The 7,875-nt window shown below is 42.1% G+C and overlaps 1 long non-coding RNA gene across 1 annotated transcript; it reads right to left on the bottom strand.

The window, feature by feature from the left end:
• Window positions 1-646: 646 nt before the first annotated feature.
• Window positions 647-2,209, bottom strand: LOC129785658 (uncharacterized). Its single transcript, XR_008749823.1, has 3 exons — window positions 2,044-2,209; window positions 1,151-1,254; window positions 647-701 (listed from the first exon to the last, which is right to left on the bottom strand). It is a non-coding gene; the product is annotated as an uncharacterized LOC129785658 (long non-coding RNA).
• Window positions 2,210-7,875: the final 5,666 nt, after the last annotated feature.

Here is a 7,875-nt window from a genome sequence, read left to right as displayed (position 1 = left end):
TTTTATTTGTAATCGTTTTACTGCAAGCACTTTGTTAGAGCCAACTCAAGTTGAGCCACTTAAAAATGAATTGCCACTTGTATTCTCCACAGCTATCTGTGCATACGCATTTCATTATAAATCAGCTACTGTAGAAGTAATGTAGGTGTTACAGCCTGGTTTAACAGGTTACAAGTCGTCAGAGACTGAATTTCGGTGAAATACTTACAGTCCCCAGCCTGGTCTGCCACCTGCTGAGCGAACTGCACTGGCTCTCATCGGATGACCTTTTGGAGTGGGGAGAGGAAAAAGAAATAAATCCCATTCAGTTCATCTGAAGATAATTTTTTTAGAAGAAATTCTAAAGTTACGGTCACTCACCAGGTGTGGGTATTTTTAGCTCTTGGGGGCCCAGAAGACATGGTACTGCCGGTTGTCTTGCTACAGGAACCGGAAAGCCCTTGTGAATAAATGCAAACAGTTGGAAAATAAGCTCTAATAAATACTGTATTTCAAAAGCATATGTTGAAATAAAACTTAACAGACCGCTGACTGACAGAGAGGAAGATTCAGAAAGTTTGGTGGCAGTCACCTGAGCAGCAGGTGTCACAGTCACAAGTGGTCGTGCAGGCGGGTGACGGCGGCTGTCGCTGCTGCTGCTGCTGAATCTCCTTATGGAGCCCTGTTGTGTAGCCGGTTCCATTGTGGAAGTTGTTCACAGCCTAGAGGCAGAAGAACATGGACAAAAAGATCAAAGTGTCAGATTATGATGACAATAGATGAAGAAAAGCCTCCACAGGGTAAAATGACTTGTATAGTCCTGTACATGCTGTCAAGCCTAGAGTAAAGCAGCACACAGAGATAGGAACACATCACATGAAACACTGCTATTAAGGACTGGTAGCTCAGAGTATCTGTAGTTAAAGGACTTCAGTGTTAACAGCGAATCTGAGAGGCAGGCAAGCATGTTTAGACAAAAGTTTGACCTGAGTTTGCCTGATTATCTCTAAAGAGTTGTCAGCTTCTGTAACAACAGACAATGCATTTGAAAAGTAAATGCAGCCTTATTCAGTTTATCCTTCTTTAAGGAGATGTCAATAATTTCCTCCCTTTCAGCTTTTTACAAACAGACTTTCCTTACAAACAGCTGATGAAAAAGTCACCACGTTACCTGGCGCAGGAAGTTGTTGGCAACTAAAGCGTCAGGAGAAACACCTGTCTGATGACACGCCGGGCAAGTATGTTCCTCCGATTCCAGTAAAGCTGTTCTAATACCTGTGTGTAATTAGAAGCGTCAAAATAGGTTTCAGCCAAAGTAGGGAACTCTTTGGGGTTCTCATCAATTATAAGAACACACAGACGATTAATGGCTGGATATGGTCTTGAATGGAGAGCATGAAGCTATAAATGTTCATTAGTGTAAAAAATGCCCAGTATGCAGCAAATCGCTATACAGTTTTGACATTTCCCTGTTGTAACAGCTGAAGACCATAGAGTGGGCTGTGTCCTGATGTTTGGACTAGTCTTTTTTCTACTACCGAGTACAGCAAGAAGCCACCAACATCAAGGCTAATGAACAAAGCACATCTCAAAAAGCCATGAGTCGGTTCGAGTTTTGAAGGTTTAACCAACTCCTGTGGCAAAGAATGTAGATTAAATGCCCGACTGCCTGTTTGTGGCGGAGCAGAGTCAGTCACCAGAGCTGGCTCTATAGTTGTGTATGAGAGAAAGAGCTGTGGACAAACTACGTGCATTCCATATCTAATACTGTATTCACCTGCACAATTATGCACTCTTCTCGTACTCGACCTTCCGCATGTGAAGAAGATTTGACTAGATACACAGAAAGGGAAAAAAGCTCTTTGGCCTTTGGGTTTGTTTTTCCCCCCCCCCCCCCCCCCATTACGGAGAAGAGGCCTTTCCTACTCCGGGCGTACTGAAGTATGAAATAGACCTGGTAGCACAGGTGATCTCCTATTCCTGCTTTCAGAAGATCTGATGTGGTGTTTTGGATTAAAAAACACGGGAGGGGAGTTTACTCCTTACATTACATTACGCACTTACATTCGTCACAATAACTTGCTCCACAGCATGGAATAAGCGCTGCATCCGTCACTGGATCTTTACAAATGGGACATAACAACTCGTTTGGAACAGGCCTGTCTGCGGAGGAGGAGGAGGGCTCCTCTGGTAAAAAGGGTGGCTTTTCCTTTTTCTCTCTAGCATAAGCTTCCCTGGAGGGCAGGTGGGGAAGGAAAAAGAAAAAAGTGAAAGATGGGAAAGGAAAAATTTTCCAAGCTTTGGATTTTATCAAACTAAGGTGATAGATGGAAGTCTTCTCACTCCACATTGGCTTTCTACAACGTAGGCATTTACGCTAAATGACTTCTCTAGAGCCACACTATCAGAAGAAGAAGGAGGGGGGAACATTTTTCCTTCTGCAGAACTCTCCCATCCGTTGGATCAACTACGAAATGAGCTCAGACTAGAAAAATAATTGCTTGACAGCTAGAGAGCAGGGGAAAGGAATCCCACCTCTCCTTTGCCAGAGGGTAAGTGCAAATTGCTGGATCAGGGTAAAGTTCGTCCCCAAGTAATTTCATTTTGTAAATGAAAGAAGTCTGTGCTACAGCTTCTACAACAGGAGATCCATGACAGAAAAAGGGAAGTGCTACCGAGTGCACTTTCCAACAGCCACTCCTGTCAGCACACAGCAGTAATTTCTTAGTTTATAGCAACAGGAACACTTCAGCCCGTTTCACACATGAGATTTGTTAAAAGTCAGAGGAGGAGGAAATCTCAGTCCAAGGGCTATTTGTTAAATTTTGCAAGAAGCCTTTGAAACATAAACCAGAAGCAAAATGAGCATTCAGAGAGAATGATGCCAGCTGGAAACACTACTGAAATGCCTTGCAGAAATACAGGTTCTTAGCATACCCCAAGGTCAGCCAGCTTCCCGGGGCATGAACAGTAGGACTACTCTATTTCAATATGGGAAAGTATCGCAGATTTTAAGGTTAAGATACGACGGTAGTGCTTCCTCCCTCGTAATTAGAGGCTGGCCACCTCGGCTGCATTGCCACTCAGACATTTACGCATGGTTGCTCTCATTCGCATTTTGGTCGGTCCGATTAATTCCATACTTACGCATTAATAGTTGGTATTGCGTATTTCCCAGCCTTTGTCAGCATGGCACCTTTTGTGTTGGGATCCTTCACCTCCACCAGGAAACTCCTTGGAATTCCGGTGCTCCTTTTAATTCTGCGAACAGGCTCCACATTTTTGTCCTGTTGAGAACAGAAATGCAGACATCTCTCCTCTTCAGACGCACACTTAAAATGACGTTTCAGAGATAATTTTAAGCAGCGAAAGCCTTTAATCCCCTCCTTTTACCTAACATAATGGCTGCTCGACTCAAACTCCTGCTTTCCCCAACGAGCATAGCCAGGACGTACCACAGGTTTGAGCAGAGTTTTGAACCCAGTCGTCATTCTTTGGCTTAACTTCAGGACCCTTCCGGGTGAAACAGCCCTTTGCTCACCGTCCGCTCAGAGCAGAGGCACAAACCTGTTCCCCCTCCAAAGCCCCTGGGCAACGTGTGAGAGCTTAATTCAGGGTCTCCAAATCAGCCCCCATGGAAACTTACATTCACATCTATATAGGAAGGCTGAATTCATCCCTCCTGCACGTACATTCAGGGACTGATGTTAAACGGCATGAATATTCAGCCAGAGGCTTCTGTAGTTAAAACTGACAGATACTCAATAGACGGGGTCGACAGAAACCTCTTGTTTTTAGAGGAAATACCAACAACTTTGAACTGTCATTAGAAAGAGTTAGAACCAGGAACATTTCCAGTACTATTGAAATAGATACAAATATCTATGAAAGTTCACTGAGAAAGATCTATGGATATCTTTAATGTCTGTGACCTAGAGAAAAAAAAAGTTTCACATTTAGAATTCCAAGTTTCCCTTGAATTTGGGAGGGCTTTGCAACATTGCCATGTAACATTTCGCCCCGAGAGAAACAATTCTTACTGGGAGTGTTCATGTCTTTGTCACATAAATGCCAAGGTAAAAAACCCTAAAAGCTCGGTAACACCAGAGGCCTGCCCCAATCTTACCCTATTTACCGGGCAGTTCTTGGCATAGTGGCCAGGTTTTCCACAGCAAAAGCAACTGGATGATGGTGGAGGCAGATCCAAGGGTTCCCTCAAGTAACTAGAAGGTTTGGGGAAAAAAAGGAAAAGGTATGCATGTGTCTCTCTTCTTAAAAGAAACATCTCCATACTTTTTCCATAACCTTTGAAGATCACATTTGATACTTACTTGGATGGATCGTATTCATGGCAGGACTGTATCATCATCGCCTTTATCTTATCCTCTTCGGAAGCATTGGCTTCAGCCAGGTTGGCAGTCTGTTTAACAGGTAATGGTTATTTGACACACACATTAGGCTACAAATAGGCTCTCTTTGTACCTTACATAAAGACTTGTGAAGCCAATCCAAGTTTTGTCCAAGCGGACTGAAGCTATGTGTAGAAAAAAGCCCACCAGCCAGCATTTTGAAGCTGGTCTTTAAGCTCCAGACTAGTCAAAGAAGCTAGCCATGGTACATTTAACTGAGAAAGATGTGTGCAAGTAGCAGTATTTACATTCTGCAGTGTCAAAAGGACACACAACTTCAGAGTCGTGGCAGTTGGTTTTGCTTGCTGAAATTCAGCTTCAGACCCAGAAGCATTAAAAGGAATCAAACTTTCTATAATCCCTCAGCAAGAGAAAAGATTCTTTTCAGCAGACATCTGACCATCATGTGCTGTAGGCAGTCCAAACCGCACGGTTCCGCCCCCTCCCCCACCGCCACTCGCTTCTTCATAGGAAGTGACTGAACTACAATTTTTTTCCAGTTGTCACTGTCCTTTTAACACGCAAATTGTAATATAAACCTTACGCAGAACTAGATCTTCGAACTATGGAAGCCAGATGGTTTTTTTTACACAGTACTTCTTCAAATGTTTCTATTACACACTAGTCCAGATACAAGCAGGGTCAAAGGGGGTGACTGTAAATTATTTGGAACTTCAAGCACCTATCCTACAGACCAACTGCTCATGTTTTCCTTTTTACATGCATTCACTCACAAAAGCAACCAACTAGTTTCCACATGTTATTTCATCTAGCTGTTCCATATACGCAGGAACATAATCCAGATCTCCATCTATGAAATCATTTCCAGTAACATTTGCAGAGAACTTTTATAGACACTTGACTGATTTGTCTGAACCCAAATGGTTTACAAAACACATCCAAAACCCACAACACATTTCTAGGAACAGACCACCATTCAAATATGGCATTCAATACATAGTCATAACAAAGCAGAGAAGTTCTTACTACACATTGCCTCCTGTGCCAGCCTGCACTAAAGAGGCTAGGGTAACAGTTCGGAGCTGCTTTGTTACCTATCTCCGTATTTCTGAAATCTTTGAATTTCTCAAAAGCTTGGACAGTTTTCCACATTTTAGAGTAAATTTCACATGACTTTACAGAACCAAGGGACAGCCCTGAGGGAGACCAATGTCTTTTGGTGGCTGCTTCCCAAACTAATTCTGCACACACCTCCACCCCCACCCCCACCCTGCCGCAAAATGTTAATTAACACAATTAAATTTATTAAGAAAATAAATAAATGCAGCGAGCGAGGGAAGACGTTCCCAGTGGGAAGGATTTCTTTCTCTTGGACATGAGCTCTGGCCTTCATTTTCAGAGGAAAGAACTAGCTCCTCTGCGTTAGGCCCTGCCTTCTCTAGTCTTTGTAACTTTAAAGACTATGCTTTTAATCACTTCTGTGGCTAGCACTACGCCTCTTCACCAAGTGCAATCACTAGTGTTTCCCCAGACAACGTTACACGTTGCTGAGCACAAAATACAAGCAGTTCCATTACAAAATATGCTTTCAGGCGGTCACGTCTGCTGATGTGCCTCGCATAAACACTGGCACAGTCCTATCAACAATTAGGTGCACTTGCACACTTTTCACAGTCTGCATGTAAACAAATTAGGTTGCGTCGTCCTCTATCTGTATGCCACAATTCAAGCAGTCCCGCACCATTCAAAGAATGGATCTGTAACTGTAATGACTAAAAATTCAAAAACAGCCATGCAATTGTCCATGTTCCAGAAACACGTCTGTTCCGGCTGTTGCAAAGGCCCTAGAAATGTCCATGACTTACAGCCAATTAAATCCTGCTGTAAAAATGGTGTTAGTTTCCAATGAACAATGAGCGGGACGTATGAAAAATGGTAAACAGCTTCTGAAGTGCTGCTTCTTTGTGTCTTGCAGATGAGTAACACTGCAGCATTACACTGAGGCCAATAAGGTGCTCCCCTTCCATCTTCCCAAGCTGGGAACTACTCTCTACAGGATAGTATCAAAGTAATATTTTAAAGTTAGGAGAAACACTCTGAATTATTAACAATTAATGTTTTGCTCATATTACAGCAGTTATCCAGCTAGAGAGCACAGTGTAAGGTTTGAAAATACAAGGATACACACCCACACCCACCCCTTTCTTTTTAACACTATTTCACAAGCAAGTACATCTAAGCATACCTTAATAAGCTGGGCCAGAGAAAGAGGTGCGGAAGGGTCGCCAATCTATTCAGAAAAATTAAACACATACTCAAGTTCTACAATCAAAACAGAGCAATAGTTCACCCCTACTGCTGTATGAAAGCCTGCGCTATATCCTCTGAGTGTCACTGGAAGAGCCACCTCCAAGCCAGTGGAATTTATACTTGTTCAAAACAAAGTCCAAACCTTAAACAGCTTAAGTAGGCCTACGTTGTTAATGAGAAGAAACTAAAGCAACCAACCCCTCCTGAGATCAACCTATTGCTCAGAATACCTCAGAGGGGGACCCTTGTCAAATGCTCACAACTGCTTAAAAGACGGAGGGTTAAGGAAGCTGTCCATTTGCAGCTCGAAAGGATCTAAAAAAATTATTTCCGTTTATTTGAGTAGGAAGTGTCGCTACAGGAAACATTGTCAGTGCAGTTTATAAATTAATCAGTTAATAGCTCATCATCTACTAAATGCACACAAGTATGATTCATGAATGCAGTATAGTTTTTGCGCTGTCTTTCATTTACTTTAATTAGACCCCAAGTTCACGAATTTCTAGATTAAGTTATCCTAAGAGCTTACAAAGTGATCAGATCCAGTGACCTAGAGCTCATGTAATGCCTCACTCCATTCTAGCGAAGAACAAGCAGTTATACTTACAGATGAAAACCAACCACCACCACAAAGTAATGTTTGTACTATGAGGGCTATTTTGAAATGCATCGTTGCACGTAGCATACCCCCCAAGGGCCAAGTGGAGATCTAGGCCATTACTAGTCAAGTGTCTCCTCGAGTTACTTATTCATGTCTTAGCAGCAGAACAACAGTGTTTTCTGACCGGAAGAAAAATGCTGCCCCTTTTCCAAATGTAAATTCAAAGTGGTGGCGTACTGAAGAGTGGCACCAAGTTCAGTGGTGCAAACCTTGAACCTACAAGCTCTAAAAATGAGCATACATTATCGGTACAACACACAGTCACACAAGAAATATTCTAGCCTATTCAGTACGAAATGCAATGCGTTACTAGGCACAAATACCATTATTCACATTAGAACCGCGCAAATGTTGGCATTGCTCAGTTTTCACTATGCTGAATCAAATACATTGGATTTACAGCATACACTATGTTTCACTGGAAAATATGTTTGAGATATATATATTATAAATATTATATATAAAACATATATATTTTATATATTTTTATATACATTAAAAAATTAGTACAAGGCTACATTTCTTAGACTTAGGTGCAGCATGTAGCAAAAAGTT

The sequence above is a fragment of the Falco peregrinus genome, chromosome 14 (assembly GCF_023634155.1).
Source record: "Falco peregrinus isolate bFalPer1 chromosome 14, bFalPer1.pri, whole genome shotgun sequence".
Lineage (NCBI taxonomy): Eukaryota > Metazoa > Chordata > Aves > Falconiformes > Falconidae > Falco > Falco peregrinus.
This window is presented reverse-complemented; position numbering and strand designations above follow the sequence as displayed.